General features: G+C 41.7%; 1 non-coding gene and 2 pseudogenes across 1 annotated transcript; 1 reads left to right on the plus strand and 2 right to left on the minus strand.

Annotated features, from left to right (window-relative positions):
• Positions 1-460: 460 nt before the first annotated feature.
• On the minus strand, positions 461-637 carry LOC140283395 (U2 spliceosomal RNA; annotated as a pseudogene).
• A 4,985-nt stretch (positions 638-5,622) lies between these two features.
• Positions 5,623-5,813, plus strand: LOC140283560 (U2 spliceosomal RNA). Its single transcript, XR_011910155.1, has one exon. It is a non-coding gene; the product is annotated as a U2 spliceosomal RNA (small nuclear RNA).
• Positions 5,814-16,849: 11,036 nt separating this feature from the next.
• Positions 16,850-17,026, minus strand: LOC140283397 (U2 spliceosomal RNA; annotated as a pseudogene).
• Between the last annotated feature and the right edge of the window lie 1,630 nt (positions 17,027-18,656).

Below are 18,656 nucleotides of genomic sequence, written 5' to 3' on the forward strand. Positions count from 1 at the left end.
CTCCGCCCCCACTTTTGTTGATATTTAGTCGGTCATTCGCACCTTACCCGCTTTTGGCAAACTATGGCCTTCTTGCAGCCAAAAACCTCTGATCTCGCTTTTGATGATGTAAGGTTGGGCATTCAGACCTTGCTTCACCTGCTTTTCACCAAATATAGTCGGACATTCACACCTTCTTGCAGCCGAACACTTCCTTCCGCTCCACCTTTTAGTTTTCTATGGGGCATTCACACCTTTATTTTCACCGCATTTTATAAAAACACCACAGGAACACCGTATTGAGGCTTTGTTCTGACCGCTCATTCGGTGTCGCGTTTCTTTCAAGCATTTCTCCTGGTTAGCCCGCACTCGGCTCGCTCCCAGAGCCGTGTTAAAGTCTACTTCGCATTCACTCTCTTTTCTCAGCAGACTAAAAGAAACTTCCATCCTGCACCGCTGTTAGCTTTTTCACAAGAGCAGAGGAGAGCGCACCGTTCCCAGCGGCACTGCAGTACCGGGTCGATGCTTGGAGTGAACGGAGCAAGCTCCTTTTTCAACTCCTATTGATAAAAATCCATTTAATATGTAGTCCTTGCATAGACATATCACATATTAAACTGATAAGTACAGATGGATTATGTGCAATTAGTAAAGAGAGTAGAGGACGATCTCTCTCGTTGGAAGTCCTTACCTATATCACTTATGGGGAGAGTTACAACCAGTAAAATGATGATACTACCAAAAGTTAACTATTTGTTCTCAATGATCCCCATAAAACTATCTGCTACTTGGTTTAAGTCACTAGATTCATGCATCTCCAAATTTCTGTGGAAAAACAAACCACCACGTATTAGTTTAAAAACCCTACAGAAGACCAAGGACAGTGGTGGATTAGATTTACCTCATTTTCAGCACTATTCCTTAGCCAATAGGTTACAATATATATCAAAATGGTTTAAACCTTGTTGTTGTCACAGTTCCCAGAGACGTTGTAATCATTGAGGATTCTATATTCACCCCCTCATTAGAGGCACGTGTTGCAGATTGATGACACTGAATCTTCTTCTCTGTTCATTGCTGGCATCATTCCCAGCATCGTAAGTGTTCGTGGCATTGTTAGCCTCTTCTTCTGGATCTTGATATCGAGCATCCTTTTGTATTTCTGGTTTGTAAGTCCTCTCTCTTCGTTCACCGGAGTCTTCGTCTCTTTGTCCTTGAGTTTGGTGATTTTTTCTTCTTTTGATGCCTTGACACAGTGTGACAGGTGATACCACATGGGAGATCCTTTAACTTGGACTGCTGTCCCTGTGCTGCGAAATGGCTGTGCTGCTCAAATGGTCTCTCCTTCATCATATACACAGTTATTTATACATCACCTTCCACCATGAAGCGTTGTCCCTTTTTGTTTCTCTCTTTGTTCTTAAAATGCTGTTATAAATGTCTAAACCAATCCATTAAACTAGATCATTTTGGCAGTAAAGCGATCTACAATGTGCTTGGTCGCAAAGCTGCTCATCTGTGGTAAACAGCTCTTCAGAAAGGCATTCTTCAATTGATTTCACTCATTTTATGTAATAATTTTGTGATTTCCTACAAAACTACACTTCTTCTCCCATCTGTCTGAGTATTTAATATTGTCTGGGTCCCGTTAAAACATGTATTTTTCCCATCTAATTCCTTGTTTGCTTTAAAACAAGTATTCCCCATTTTCTATCCCTTCAGTAGCCAACCAGTTTGTATGGAGTACACTGGAGCAACTTGACTGATCAGTAAAACACTGCTTTTGTTGTCACCGCAAGGCTTCCCCCGTCGGTTGTTTCACTGAGACACTACTGAGTAACTACAACTCAACACAGTTTATACACATAACATTCATATACATACTAACAAACAAACAAACAATAATTTATCGCAATTTTCTCATCTCTGTTTGAACGTACACCCAGGTAAATATTCCTGTAGTCTTCTCATACCGACTATGGACCCATTCATTGTTTAACTTCACTGTTTTGCAAATCCTAATTGGATATTACACATTGACATTGAACTTTACTGGATAAGCAGGTCTTCATTGCATTCAGCAGCCTATATGTGAGCATTTATGTGTAAGCTGTTCTTCTTTGCATTTATCAGCAGCAAGCAATTCTTCACTGCACATGCATATGTAAATAGTAAAACAATTCCAATGTGTTAGCGAAACCTTCTATATCACAGTGGTTTCTAAGGTCTATTTTAAGTTCTTTGCCATCAGTGAGATGACATTGTTTACAAAGTGTGTCAAATTATCACTGAAGATCTTTTCAGGAATTTCAAATCTAGAAATGAGTTATTTTACGCGTGATTTTGCTACTGAGAGTGCATCTGCTTGTGCACATGGAAATATTTCAGACCATTTGGTAAAAACCTCTGTTGTCACTGAGCAGAATCGTTTCCCTTAACATTAATTTAGTTCAATGAAATCTACAAAATAATGAAATAATGAAATCCAAACAAATATGTTGAAAAAGATACACTGGCTTAGGGAATTATCTTCGTTTTGGTCTTAGATTGCCCTGTGGAATGTATTTTGCACATATTTGACCTGCTAGACAAAACTTTATTCATTTATTTATTCTAAAAAAATGTTTTTAATAATTAGTAAAACCATATGCTGTAAAAACCTGGTTCATTATTGCTTCCATCCCTCCTGTTGAGACATGACATGGTCCGTGGCTCAATACTGCAGCATATTTAAACAAATTCTTTGGCAGTATGGTTTTCCTTCCGGTCATTCATACGAGTCTATTGTAGATGGCAATTGAATAACATCTAATAATGCTAAAATATTTGTAGTTTATACATTTAGCTGTGGATGTCAACATACCTGTTTTTCTAATGCTGTGTTAACACATGTACAGTTGAGAAGGCATACTGACTGTCAGTGTAAACGTTAACAACCTTTTTGTTATTTAATTTACAAGCTTCAGTTAAAGCTACCAATTCGACTGCTTGAACAGAGTAATTTTTTGGTAGTGGTTGTTTTAAGAAAACTTCAGTTTCTGTTACTACTGCAAATCCTGTAGCATTTGTGCCATCAGGGTTTTTTTCTTTGATCTGTTGAATAAATATAGTTATTTCTGCATTTTCATAATGTATATCAGTTAAGTCTGGCCTGGGTAAAACACTGATGGTTATTTCTGACATGCAATCATGAGGCTTTCCATCTGTGGGGTAGGTAGCAGTGTGGATGGATTAAGTGTAGCACATCTCTCGACAACAAGGTGTGGCTGTGAAAGAAGAACTGTTATGTAGGAGAGATGTCTGGTAAAGATATTTTGTTAAGTAACCATATCACAGCCACTGCATGAGGTACCTTAAGTGTTAATGGGTGAAATAACACCATTATTGTTGATGCCTGCACTGCCAATGGCTTCTGGCCATTGATTCAAAAGTACGATCTCGTCCCTTTTTCCCCTTTCAGTGGACACTGGCCCCTAATTACCGCAATTCAGCAGGGGGTCTTTCATTAGGAGTACTGGACTCCCCCGTGCACAGTTTCAGCTCCGACCCTGGACAGCGGAAAAAACGTTGAGATCTGGTTTGAGGACCCAATTGTTGAGAAAAGTCTCTCAATGAGACTCAGAGTTGCTGGAGTCAGTTAATGCAAAGGTTTAATCTTGCAGCAAGTTCAAGAATGTGTGTGTGTATGGGTGTATGTGTGCGAACGTGTGTGAGTTTGTGTGTGTGAGAGTTTAAAGAACCTGTAATCCACAGGCAGGCCTTAACTAGTATGGCACGGGTCCAGCCTGTCTCATCTTTTTTGGAAGGTCCAGCGCTCGGCCGTAACCCTTCTGTCTGTTTGGACTCTCACATACATTCGGTTAATCATAGAAAAACGAGAACAAAACTTTTTAGCCCCTTAAATTCATAAAACAGACATGGTGCAGTTATTTCCATTCTAGAAAATAAGAGTAATCACCACCATTCCTATAAATTCTGGATATTCTAACAATCTGAATCTTTTTTAAATGTTCGATGAAGCCCTTTGCTGTTCTGTTTAGAGACTCAGCTGATCATAAACCAAGTTTTGCTCTTGAACCAAGCTTCTAAACTCTTCACCTTTTTCATTTCTCAGTTAGTATTCACTTTAAAACTGATTAAAAGAAAAATTAAATGAATGCCTATCAACAAATGTGGGATCTAAACTCTAGTGCTTCCTCTAAAATAATTTCCTTTCTCAATTCAGAAATGTGTGTGTGTAAGTCACAACACCCGTGACACCAAAACGGCTTTCTTTTCTCTCTTTTCTCTACACTCTGCACTGTGAGCACACACAACAAATCAGAAAGGCTTTTTTCTCTCTTTTCTACATTATGGACTGTGGGGACACAAAACCGCTCTCTCTTTTTTTTTTTTTGATTGTGTGCCAGGGCGTTGTCTCACGTATTAGATTATGCTTAAGATACGAATGAGTTTATCAGTCACATCAGAATCCATATATACTGATCCTCCCGTAATAAAATGGTCGGATCTTATCAAACACACTTTGTTTCTTGTGACAAGTCAGCGAAACAGCGTATACACGTCAAGACACTGAATCAAGTTTGCCACAAGAACTCATAAGTTTGGCAGTATTGCTCTGCCGTCAGCAATCATACACCCATTTTATTTTCATGAGACATGTGCAGGCACCTGTTCATCTACTGTTCTATCACTATGAATTAGTTTATCTATTATCAATAAGGATACTTCTACAACTACTATCAAAGTATGTCCGGACTTCTTATGTTGTCAGTTGCTATATATGAATAAGTGGGTTGCTACTGAAAAGCATTAAGCATGTCACACAGCCCAAACATATAACATTTCAGGACACACCACACAGTTAACAACCACAGTGAAGCGTGTCAAAGCCCAAACATGTAACATTCAACAGGACACTTACACAACACATTCAAATCAAACAGTCAGACAACATACAAGAACCTATACCCCAGCCGGCATTGCTCCCTGCCTATTTTCCTACAACTCACTATGTGTGTGCACACCTTTATTCACAAACTCTTCAACTTATACTCTTTTACCGAAGCTGCTACAGCTCGATTGGCCAAATACCCTTAGATCCTATTTCGGTGAATTTGACATCTGCCTTGCATGTAACAGATTAGCGGTTTAGCAGTTTTAATTTAGTTTGAGTGAAGGAATTCATTTTATAGCAAAATCCGAAATCGTGAAGAACTCATGGAAGTAAGCTTATTCTCGGATTCCTGAATCTTTAGATTTGCTCTTTCTTTTACTGCAAAGTACAACGTTGAGCAGCACTAATGAGTTGTTTCTATTTTTGGCAGGCTTTACCTTTGCGGATGAAGCCCTTTCTGTCTGTGCAAAAGAAATCTTGTTACTGTGCAGAGTGACTTCTCTGAGTAGAGTCGCCTTACTTGTTGCGACTGTGCCAATGTTCGAAGCTGGAGTGCAAAGTTGTTGCTTGAATGGTGCTCGCTGGAGCGTGCGGTAGTGTAAAGTTATACCATTTAAAAGGGCTGAAGAGTGCTCAGTGCAGCGGGTGGGCCAAGGTGCAAAGTGACACTATGGCCATAAAAAGAACACCGCTACAAGTGCGCATTGTGCCAGGAAGGGCCCTCGGACGTGAACCAGTGGACAGTTATCGCTTCTCGGCCTTTTGGCTAAGATCAAGTGTAGTATCTGTTCTTATCAGTTTAATGTCTGATGTGTCCTCTATGCGAGGACTACATATTAAATGGATTTGTATCAATAGGAGTTGAAAAAGGAGCTTGCTCCGTTCACTCCAAGCATCGACCCGGTACTGTAGTGCCCCTGGGAACGGTGCGCTCTCCTCTGCTCTTGTGAAAAAGCAAACAGCGGTGCAGGATGGAGGTTTCAGGGAGCCCAAGATGAAACTTTCTTTTAGTCTGCTGAGAAAAGAGAGTGAATGCGAAGTAGACTTTAACACGGCTCTGGGAGCGAGCCGAGTGCGGGCTAACCAGGCGAATTGCTTGAAAGAAACGCGACACCGAATGAGCGGTCAGAACAAAGCCTCAATACGGTGTTCCTGTGGTGTTTTTATAAAATGCGGTGAAAAAAAAGGTGTGAATGCCCCATAGAAAACTAAAAGGTGGAGCGGAAGTGTTCGGCTGCAAGAAGGTGTGAATGTCCGACTATATTTGGTGAAAAGCAGGTGAAGCAAGGTCTGAATGCCCAACCTTACATCATCAAAAGCGAGATCAGAGGTTTTTGGCTGCAAGAAGGCCATAGTTTGCCAAAAGCGGGTAAGGTGCGAATGACCGACTAAATATCAACAAAAGTGGGGGCGGAGGTCTTCGGATGCAAGTGGGTGTGAATATCCCACCATAGAAGTATGGTGGAGAGGAAGCTGTGAATGGCCGACCATAGTTTGCAAAAAGCGGGTGAGAAAAGGTGCGAATGTCCAACCATACATGATCAAAACAGGGAGCGGAGGTGTTTGGCTGCGACAAGGTGTGAATGTCCACCCATAATTAATGAAAAGCGGGCAACAAGTAGGTTCGAATGCCATACCATACATCATCAAAAGCAGGAGTGGATGTGTTCGGCTACAAGAAGGTTTGAATGTCCGAGCATAGTTTGTAAAAAGCTGGTAAGAAAAGGTTCGAATGCCTGAACATACATCATCAAAAGCAGGACTGGATGTGTTCGGCTACAAGAAGGTTTGAATGTCCGACCATAGTTGGTAAAAAGTGGGTATGAAAAGGTTCGAATGCCCAAGTTCGGCTGAAAAAAACTGTGTTCGGCTGCAAAAAGGTGTGAATGTTTGACTAAAGTTTGTAAGACAAGGTTCGAATGCCTGACAATGTATGATCAAAAGCGGGAGCGGAGGTGTTCAGCTGCAAGAAGGTCTAAATGTCCATCATTAATTGCTAGAAAACATGAAAGAAAATTTTCGAAAATCAATCTGCACATGATCATAAGTGGGAGAGGAGGTGTTCAGCTGCAAGAAGGTGTGAATGTCCTACCATAATTGCTGAAAAATGTGTTAGAAACGGTAAGAATGCCGGACCATACATCATCAAAAGCTAGAGAGGTGGTGTTCGCCTGCAAGTAGGTGTGAATGTCTGACTAAAGTTCAAATATATTAACAAAAGCGGGAGGAGAGGTCTTCGGATGAGTGGTTGAGAATTTCCAACTATAATCTATAAAATGCGGTGAAAAAAAAGGTGTGATAGAAACCGAAAAGGTGGAGCGGAAGTGTTCGGCTGCAAGAAGGTGTGAATGTCCGTCTATAGTTGGTGAAAAGCAGGAAAAGCAAGGTCTGAATGCCCAATCTTACATCATCAAAAGCGAGATCAGAGGTGTTTGGCTGCAAGAAAACGGGTAAGGTGTGAATGACCGACTAAATATCAACAAAAGTGGGGGCGGAGGTCTTCGGATGCAAGTGGGTGTGAATATCCCACCATACAAGTATGGTGGAGAGGAAGCTGTGAATGTCCGACCATGGTTTGTAAAACGCGGGTAAGACAAGGTGCGAATGTCCGACAATGTATGATCAAAAGAGGGAGCGGAGGTGTTCGGCTGCAAGGTCTGAATTTCCAACCATAATTTGTAAACACCGTTGAAGAAAAGCCTCGAAAGCCCGACTATACACCATCAAAAGCGGGAGCAGAGGTGTTCAGCTGCAAGAAGGTCTGAATGTCCACCAATAATTACTGAAAAATGGGTAAGAAGAGGTGTGAATGCCCAACTATACATCATCAAAAGCAGAAGTGGATGTGTTCGGCCACAAGAAGGTTTGAATGTCCGACCATAGTTTGTAAAAGGCGGGTAAGAAAAGGTTTGAATGCCCGAACATACACAATCAAAAGAGGGAGCGGAGGTGTTTCGCTGCAAGAAGGTGTGAATGTCCGAGCATAGTTTGTAAAAAGCGGGTAAGAAAAGGTTCGAATGCCCGAACATACACCATCAAAAGAGGGAGCGGAGGTGTTCCGCTGTAAGAAGGTGTGAATGTCCAACCATAGTTGGTAAAAAGCGGGTAAGAAAAGGTTAAAATACCCGACTCTACACAATCAATAGCGGGAGCGGAGTTGTTCGGCTAAAAGAAGGTGTGAAAGTCCGACCATGGTTTGTAAAAAGCGGGTAAGAAAAGGTTCGAATGCAAAAATATACACCATCAAAAGCGGAAGCCGAGGTGTTCGGCTGCAAGTAGGTCTGAATGTCCACCCATAATTAATGAAAAATGGGCAACAAGTAGGTTCGAATGCCCAACCATACATCAACAAAAGCAGGAGTGGATGTGTTTGGCTACAAGAAGGTTTGAATGTCCAACCATAGTTTGTAAAAAGCGGGTAAGAAAAGGTGCGAATGCCCGAAAATACACCATCAAAAGAGGGAGCGGAGGTGTTCCGCTGTAAGACGGTGTGAATGTCCGACCATAATTGGTAAAAAGCGGGTAAGAAAAGGTTAAAATACCCGACTGTACACAATCAATAGCGGGAGCGGAGTTGTTCGGCTACAAGAAGGTGTGAAAGTCCGACCATGGTTTGTAAAACGCGGGTAAGACAAGGTGCGAATGCCCGACAATGTATGATCAAAAGAGGGAGCGGAGGTGTTCGGCTGCAAGGTCTGAATTTCCAACCATAATTTGTAAACACCGTTGAAGAAAAGCCTCGAAAGCCCGACTATACACCATCAAAAGCGGGAGCAGAGGTGTTCAGCTGCAAGTAGGTGTGAATTTCCACCCATAATTCCTGAAAAATGGGTAAGAAAAGGTGCGAATGCCCAACCATACATCATCAAAAGAAGAAGTGGATGTGTTCTGCTACAAGAAGGTTTGAATGTCCGACCATAGCTTGTAAAAAGTGGGTAAGAAAAAGTTCGAATGCTCGAACATACACCATCAAATTTGGGAGCGGAGGTGTTCCGCTGTAAGACGGTGTGAATGTCCGACCATAATTGGTAAAAAGCGGGTAAGAAAAGGTTAAAATACCCGACTGTACACAATCAATAGCGGGAGCGGAGTTGTTCGGCTACAAGAAGGTGTGAAAGTCCGACCATGGTTTGTAAAACGCGGGTAAGACAAGGTGCGAATGCCCGACAATGTATGATCAAAAGAGGGAGCGGAGGTGTTCGGCTGCAAGGTCTGAATTTCCAACCATAATTTGTAAACACCGTTGAAGAAAAGCCTCGAAAGCCCGACTATACACCATCAAAAGCGGGAGCAGAGGTGTTCAGCTGCAAGAAGGTCTGAATGTCCACCAATAATTACTGAGAAATGGGTAAGAAAAGGTGTGAATGCCCAACTATACATCATCACAAGCAGAAGTGGATGTGTGCGGCCACAAGAAGGTTTGAATGTCCGACCATAGTTTGTAAAAGGCGGGTAAGACAAGGTTTGAATGCCCGAACATACACAATCAAAAGAGGGAGCGGAGGTGTTTCGCTGCAAGAAGGTGTGAATGTCCGAGCATAGTTTGTAAAAAGTGGGTAAGAAAAGGTTCGAATGCCAGAACATACACCATCAAAAGAGGGAGCGGAGGTTTTCCGCTGTAAGAAGGTGTGAATGTCCGACCATAGTTGGTAAAAAGCGGGTAAGAAAAGGTTAAAATACTCGACTCTACACAATCAATAGCGGGAGCGGAGTTGTTCGGCTGCAAGTAGGTGTGAATGTCCACCCATAATTAATGAAAAGCGGGCAACAAGTAGGTTCGAATGCCCAACCATACATCAACAAAAGCAGGAGTGGATGTGTTTGGCTACAAGAAGGTTTGAATGTCCGAGCATAGTTTGTAAAAAGCGGGTAAGAAAAGGTGCGAATGCCCGACAATGTATGATCAAAAGAGGGAGTGGAGGTTTTCGGCTACAAGAAGGTTTGAATGTCCAACCATAGTTTGTAAAAAGCGGGTAAGAAAAGGTGCGAATGCCCGAAAATACACCATCAAAAGAGGGAGCGGAGGTGTTCCGCTGTAAGATGGTGCGAATGTCCGACCATAGTTGGTAAAAAGCGGGTAAGAAAAGGTTCGAATGCCCGAATATATACCATCATAAGCGGAAGCGGAGGTGTTCGGCTGCAAGAAGGTGTGAACGTCCGACCAAAGTTTGTAAAAAGCAGTTAAGAAAAGGTTCGAATATCCAACCAAACATAATCAAAAGTGGGAGCAGAGCTGTTCGACTGCAAGTAGGTGTGAATTTCCACCCATAATTCCTGAAAAATGGGTAAGAAAAGGTGCGAATGCCCAACCATACATCATCAAAAGAAGAAGTGGATGTGTTCTGCTACAAGAAGGTTTGAATGTCCGACCATAGCTTGTAAAAAGTGGGTAAGAAAAAGTTCGAATGCTCGAACATACACCATCAAATTTGGGAGCGGAGGTGTTCCGCTGTAAGACGGTGTGAATGTCCGACCATAATTGGTAAAAAGCGGGTAAGAAAAGGTTAAAATACCCGACTGTACACAATCAATAGCGGGAGCGGAGTTGTTCGGCTACAAGAAGGTGTGAAAGTCCGACCATGGTTTGTAAAACGCGGGTAAGACAAGGTGCGAATGCCCGACAATGTATGATCAAAAGAGGGAGCGGAGGTGTTCGGCTGCAAGGTCTGAATTTCCAACCATAATTTGTAAACACCGTTGAAGAAAAGCCTCGAAAGCCCGACTATACACCATCAAAAGCGGGAGCAGAGGTGTTCAGCTGCAAGAAGGTCTGAATGTCCACCAATAATTACTGAGAAATGGGTAAGAAAAGGTGTGAATGCCCAACTATACATCATCACAAGCAGAAGTGGATGTGTTCGGCCACAAGAAGGTTTGAATGCCCGAACATACACAATCAAAAGAGGGAGCGGAGGTGTTCCGCCATAAGAAGGTGTGAATGTCCGACCGTAGTTGCTAAAAAGTGGGTAAGAAAAGGTTAAAATACCCGACTGTACACAATCAATAGCGGGAGCGAATGTGTTCGGCTACAAGAAGGTGTGAAAGTCCGACCATGTTTTGTAAATAGCGGGTAAGAAAAGGTGCGAATGCCCGACAATGTATGATCAAAAGAGGGAGCGGAGGTCTTCGGCTAAAAGAAGGTCTGAATGTCCAACCATAATTTGTAAAAACCGGGGAAGAAAAGGCTCGAAAGCCCGACTATACACCATCAAAAGCGGGAGCAGAGGGGTTCAGCTGCAAGAAGGTCTGAATGTCCATCAATAATTGCTAGAAAACATGAAAGAAAATTTTCGAATATCAAACCGCACATGATCATAAGTGGGAGCGGAGGTGTTTAGCTGCAAGAAGGTGTGAATGTCCACCCATAATTCCTCAAAAATGGGTAAAAAAAAAGGTGCGAATGCCCAACCATACATCATCAAAAGCAGGACTGGATGTGTTCGGCTACAAGGTTTGAATGTCCGAGCATACTTTGTTAAAAGCGGGTAAGAAAAGGTTCGAATGCCCGAACATACACCATCAAAAGAGGGAGCGGAGGTGTTCAGCCATAAGAAGGTGTGAATGTCCGACCGTAGTTGGTAAAAAGCGGGTAAGAAAAGGTTAAAATGGCCGTCTGTACACAATCAATAGCGGGAAGGGATGTGTTCGGCTACAAGAAGGTGTGAAAGTCCGACCATGTTTTGTAAAAAGCGGTTAAGAAAAGGTGTGAATGCCCGACAATGTATGATCAAAAGAGGGAGCGGAGGTTTTCGGCTGCAAGAAGGCCTGAATGTCCAACCATAATTTGTAAAAACAGGGGAAGAAAAGGCTCGGAAGCCCGACTATACACCATCAAAAGCGGGAGCAGAGGTGTTCAGCTGCAAGAAGGTCTCAATGTCCATCAATAATTGTTAGAAAACATGAAAGAAAATTTTCGAATATCAAACCGCACATGATCATATGCGGGAGAGGAGGTGTTCAGCTGCAAGAAGGTGTGAATGTCCACCCATAATTCCTGAAAAATGGGTAAAAAAAGGTGCGAATGCCCAACCATACATCATCAAAAGCAGGTGTGAATATCAGATCATAATTTGCAAAAACCTGATGAGAAATGGTGAGAATGCCCGACTATACACCATCAAATGCGGGAGCGGAGGTGTTCGGCTGTGAGTAGGTGTGAATGTCCGACCATACTTGCTGAAAAATATGACAAAGCAGTTTTCACTTGGTTTGAGTGAAGGATTTCATTTTATATAGAAATCCGAAATTGTGTAGAACTCGTGGAAATAAGTTTATTCTCGGATTCCTAAAGGTTTAGTGTTGTTCTTTGGTATACTGCAAAGTAATACTTTTTATTTTGTTGAAACCGATTCAGACATGGATAAATATCAAGGAAAAAGCAGTTTTAACTTGGTTTGAGTGAAGGAATTCATTTTATATCAAAATCCGAAATTGTGTAGAACTCGTGGAAATAAGTTTATTCTCGGATTCCTAAAGGTTTAGTGTTGTTCTTTGGTATACTGCAAAGTAATACTTTCTATTATTCATGTCTGAATAGGTTTCAACAAAAAAGAAAGTATTACTTTGCAGTATACCAAAGAACAACACTAAACCTTTAGAAATCCGAAAATAAGCTTCTTATCACCAGTTCTACACAATTTCGGATTTTGATATAAAATGAATTCCTTCACTCAAACCAAGTTAAAACTGCTTTGTCCTTAATATTTATCCATGTGTGAATAGGTTTCAACAAAAAAGAAAGTATTACTTTGCAGTATACCAACGAACAACACTAAACCTTTAGGAATCCGAGAATAAGCTTCTTTTCACCAGTTCTACACAATTTTGGATTTTGATATAAAATGAATTCCTTCACTCAAACCAAGTTAAAACTGCTTTGTCCTTCATATTTATCCATGTCTGAATGGGTTTCAACAAAATAGAAAGTATTACTTTGCAGTATACCAAAGAACAACACTAAACCTTTAGGAATCCGAGAATAAGCTTCTTTTCACCAGTTCTACACAATTTTGGATTTTGATATAAAATGAATTCCTTCACTCAAACCAAGTTAAAACTGCTTTGTCCTTCATATTTATCCATGTCTGAATCGGTTTCAACAAAATAGAAAGTATTACTTTGCAGTATACCAAAGAACAACACTAAACCTTTAGGAATCCGAGAATAAACTTATTTCCACGAGTTCTACACAATTTCGGATTTTGATAGAAAATGAATTCCTTCACTCAAACCAAGTGAAAACTGCTTTGTCATATTTTTCAGCAAGTATGGTCGGACATTCACACCTACTCACAGCCGAACACCTCCGCTCCCGCATTTGATGGTGTATAGTCGGGCATTCTCACCATTTCTCATCAGGTTTTTGCAAATTATGATCTGACATTCACACCTGCTTTTGATGTTGTATGGTTGGGCATTCGCACCTTTTTTTTACCCATTTTTCAGGAATTATGGGTGGACATTCACACCATCTTGCAGCTGAACACCTCCTCTCCCGCATATGATCATGTGCGGTTTGATATTCGAAAATTTTCTTTCATGTTTTCTAGCAATTATTGATGGACATTGAGACCTTCTTGCAGCTGAACACCTCCGCTCCCGCTTTTGATGATGTATAGTCGGGCTTTCGAGCCTTTTCTTCCCCGGTTTTTACAAATTATGGTTGGACATTCAGACCTTCTTGCAGCCGAAAACCTCCGCTCAGTCTTTTGATCATACATTGTCGGGCATTCGCACCTTTTCTTAACCACTTTTTACAAAACATGGTTGGACTTTCACACTTTCTTGTAGCCGAACACATCCCTTCCCGCTATTGATTGTGTACAGTCGGGTATTTTAACCTTTTCTTACCCGCTTTTTACCAACTACGGTCGGACATTCACACCTTCTTGTAGCCGAACACATCCAGTCCTGCTTTTGATGATGTATGGTTGGGCATTCGCACCTTTTTTTTTATCCATTTTTGAGGAATTATGGGTGGACATTCACACCTTCTTGCAGCTGAACACCTCCTCTCCCACTTATGATCATGTGCGGTTGGATATTCGAAAATTTTTTGTCATGTTTTCTAGCAATTATTGATGGACATTCAGACCTTCTTGCAGCTGAACACCTCGCTTTTGATGGTGTATAGTCGGGCTTCCGAGCCTTTTCTTCCCCGGTTTTTACAAATTATGGTTGGACATTTAGACCTTCTTGCAGCCGAAAACCTCCGTTCCCTCTTTTGATCATACATTGTCCGGCATTCGCAACTTTTCTTACCCGCTTTTTACAAACCATGGTCGGACTTTCACACCTTTTAGTAGCCAAACAACTCCGCTCCCGCTATTGATTGTGTACAGTCGGGTATTTTAACCTTTTCTTACCCGCTTTTTACCAATTATGGTGGGACATTCACACCTTCTTACAGCGGAACACCTCCGCTCCCTGTTTTGATCATTTATGGTCTGGCAATACTACCTTTTCTTACCCGTTTTTGAGTTATTATGGCTGGACATTCACAGCTTCTTGCAGCCGAACACCTCTTCTCCCGCTTTTGATGATGAATGGGCCGGCATTCTTACCTTTTCTAACACATTTTTCAGCAATTATTGTTGGTCATTCACACCTTTCTCATCAGCTTTTTACAAATTATGATCTGACATTCACACCTACTTGCAGCCGAACACCTCGGCTTCCGCTTTTGATGGTGTATATTTTGGCATTCGAACCTTTTCTTACCCGCTTTTTACAAACCATGGTCGGACTTTCATACCTTCTTTTAGCCGAACAACTCCGCTCCAGCTATTGATTGTGTAGAGTTGGGTATTTTAGCCTTTTCTTACCCGCTTTTTACCAACTATGGTCGGACATTCACACCTTCTTACAGCGGAACACCTCCGCTCCCTCTTTTGATGGTGTATGTTCTGGCATTCGAACCTTTTCTTACCCACTTTTTACAAACTATGCTCGGACATTCACACCTTCTTGCAGTGAAACACCTCCGCTCCCTCTTTTGATGGTGTATGTTCGGGCATTCGCACCTTTACTTACCCGCTTTTTACAAACTATGGTCGTACATTCAAACCTTGTAGCCGAAAACCTCCACTCCCTCTTTTGATCATACTTTGTCAGGCATTCGCACCTTTTCTTACCCGCTTTTTACAAACTATGCTCGGACATTCAAACCTTCTTGTATCCAAACACATCCACTCCTGCTTTTGTTGATGTATGGTTGGGCATTCGAACCTACTTGTTGCCCGCTTTTCATTAATTATGGGTGGACATTCACACCTTGTCACAGCCAAACACCTCCGCTCCCTCTTTTGATCATGTATGGTTGGACATTCGCACCTTTTCTCACCCGCTTTTTGCAAACTATGGTCGGCCATTCACAGCTTCCTCTCCACCATACTTGTATGGTGGGATATTCACACCCACTTACATCCGAAGATCTCCGCCCCCACTTTTGTTGATATTTAGTCGGTCATTCACACCTTACCTGTTTTCTTGCCGCCAAACACCTCTGATCTCGCTTTTGATGATGTAAGATTGGGCATTCAGACCTTGCTTTTCCTGCTTTTCACCAACTATAGATGGACATTCACACCTTCTTGCAGCCGAACACTTCCGCTCCACCTTTTAGGTTTCTATCACACCTTTTTTTTCACCGCATTTTATAGATTATGGTTGGAAATTCTCAACCACTCATCCGAAGACCTCTCCTCCCGCTTTTGTTAATATATTTGAACTTTAGTCAGACATTCACACCTACTTGTAGCCGAACACCACCTCTCTAGCTTTTGATGAGGTATGGTCTGGGATTCTTACCGTTTCTAACACATTTTTCAGCAATTATGGTAGGATATTCACACCTTCTTGCAGCTGAACACCTCCTCTCCCACTTATGATCATGTGCGGATTGATTTTCGAAAATTTTCTTTCATGTTTTCTAGCAATTAATTATGGACATTTAGACCTTCTTGCAGCTGAACACCTCCGCTCCCGCTTTTGATCATACATTGTCAGGCATTCGCACCTTGTCTTACCCGCTTTTTACAAACTTTAGTCGAACATTCACACCTTTTTGCAGCCGAACACAGTTTTTTGCAGCCGAATTTGGGCATTCGCACCTTTTCATACCCACTTTTTACCAACTATGGTCGGACATTCACACCGTCTTACAGCGGAACACCTCCGCTTCCTCTTTTGATGGTGTATGTTCGGGCATTCGAACCTTTTCTTACCCGCTTTTTACAAACTATGCTCGGACATTCAAACCTTCTTTTAGCCGAACACATCCACTCCTGCTTTTGATGATGTATGGTATGGCATTCGAACCTACTTGTTGCCCGCTTTTCATTAATTATGGGTGGACATTCACACCTTGTCGCAGCCAAACACCCTGTTTCGATCATGTATGGTTGGACATTCGCACCTTTTCTCACCCGCTTTTTGCAAACTATGGTCGGCCATTCACAGCTTCCTCTCCACCATACTTGTATGGTGGGATATTCACACCCACTTGCATCCGAAGACCTCCGCCCCCACTTTTGTTGATATTTAGTCGGTCATTCGCACCTTACCCGCTTTTGGCAAACTATGGCCTTCTTGCAGCCAAAAACCTCTGATCTCGCTTTTGATGATGTAAGGTTCGGCATTCAGACCTTGCTTCACCTGCTTTTCACCAAATATAGTCGGACATTCACACCTTCTTGCAGCCGAACACTTCCGCTCCACCTTTTAGTTTTCTATGGGGCATTCACACCTTTATTTTCACCGCATTTTATAAAAACACCACAGGAACACCGTATTGAGGCTTTGTTCTGACCGCTCATTCGGTGTCGCGTTTCTTTCAAGCATTTCTCCTGGTTAGCCCGCACTCGGCTCGCTCCCAGAGCCGTGTTAAAGTCTACTTCGCATTCACTCTCTTTTCTCAGCAGACTAAAAGAAACTTCCATCCTGCACCGCTGTTAGCTTTTTCACAAGAGCAGAGGAGAGCGCACCGTTCCCAGCGGCACTGCAGTACCGGGTCGATGCTTGGAGTGAACGGAGCAAGCTCCTTTTTCAACTCCTATTGATAAAAATCCATTTAATATGTAGTCCTTGCATAGACATATCACATATTAAACTGATAAGTACAGATGGATTATGTGCAATTAGTAAAGAGAGTAGAGGACGATCTCTCTCGTTGGAAGTCCTTACCTATATCACTTATGGGGAGAGTTACAACCATTAAAATGATGATACTACCAAAAGTTAACTATTTGTTCTCAATGATCCCCATAAAACCATCTGCTACTTGGTTTAAGTCACTAGATTCATGCATCTCCAAATTTCCGTGGAAAAACAAACCACCACGTATTAGTTTAAAAACCCTACAGAAGACCAAGGACAGTGGTGGATTAGATTTACCTCATTTTCAGCACTATTCCTTAGCCAATAGGTTACAATATATATCAAAATGGTTTAAACCTTGTTGTTGTCACAGTTCCCAGAGACGTTGTAATCGTTGAGGATTCTATATTCACCCCCTCATTAGAGGCACGTGTTGCAGATTGATGACACTGAATCTTCTTCTCTGTTCATTGCTGGCATCATTCCCAGCATCGTAAGTGTTCGTGGCATTGTTAGCCTCTTCTTCTGGATCTTGATATCGAGCATCCTTTTGTATTTCTGGTTTGTAAGTCCTCTCTCTTCGTTCACCGGAGTCTTCGTCTCTTTGTCCTTGAGTTTGGTGATTTTTTCTTCTTTTGATGCCTTGACACAGTGTGACAGGTGATACCACATGGGAGATCCTTTAACTTGGACTGCTGTCCCTGTGCTGCGAAATGGCTGTGCTGCTCAAATGGTCTCTCCTTCATCATATACACAGTTATTTATACATCACCTTCCACCATGAAGCGTTGTCCCTTTTTGTTTCTCTCTTTGTTCTTAAAATGCTGTTATAAATGTCTAAACCAATCCATTAAACTAGATCATTTTGGCAGTAAAGCGATCTACAATGTGCTTGGTCGCAAAGCTGCTCATCTGTGGTAAACAGCTCTTCAGAAAGGCATTCTTCAATTGATTTCACTCATTTTATGTAATAATTTTGTGATTTCCTACAAAACTACACTTCTTCTCCCATCTGTCTGAGTATTTAATATTGTCTGGGTCCCGTTAAAACATGTATTTTTCCCATCTAATTCCTTGTTTGCTTTAAAACAAGTATTCCCCATTTTCTATCCCTTCAGTAGCCAACCAGTTTGTATGGAGTACACTGGAGCAACTTGACTGATCAGTAAAACACTGCTTTTGTTGTCACCGCAAGGCTTCCCCCGTCGGTTGTTTCACTGAGACACTACTGAGTAACTACAACTCAACACAGTTTATACACATAACATTCATATACATACTAACAAACAAACAAACAATAATTTATCGCAATTTTCTCATCTCTGTTTGAACGTACACCCAGGTAAATATTCCTGTAGTCTTCTCATACCGACTATGGACCCATTCATTGTTTAACTTCACTGTTTTGCAAATCCTAATTGAATATTACACATTGACATTGAACTTTACTGGATAAGCAGGTCTTCATTGCATTCAGCAGCCTATATGTGAGCATTTATGTGTAAGCTGTTCTTCTTTGCATTTATCAGCAGCAAGCAATTCTTCACTGCACATGCATATGTAAATAGTAAAACAATTCCAATGTGTTAGCGAAACCTTCTATATCACAGTGGTTTCTAAGGTCTATTTTAAGTTCTTTGCCATCAGTGAGATGACATTGTTTACAAAGTGTGTCAAATTATCA

The sequence above is a fragment of the Leuresthes tenuis genome, unplaced genomic scaffold, assembly GCF_036924035.1.
Source record: "Leuresthes tenuis unplaced genomic scaffold, fLeuTen1.0.hap1 SCAF_23, whole genome shotgun sequence".
NCBI lineage: Eukaryota > Metazoa > Chordata > Actinopteri > Atheriniformes > Atherinopsidae > Leuresthes > Leuresthes tenuis.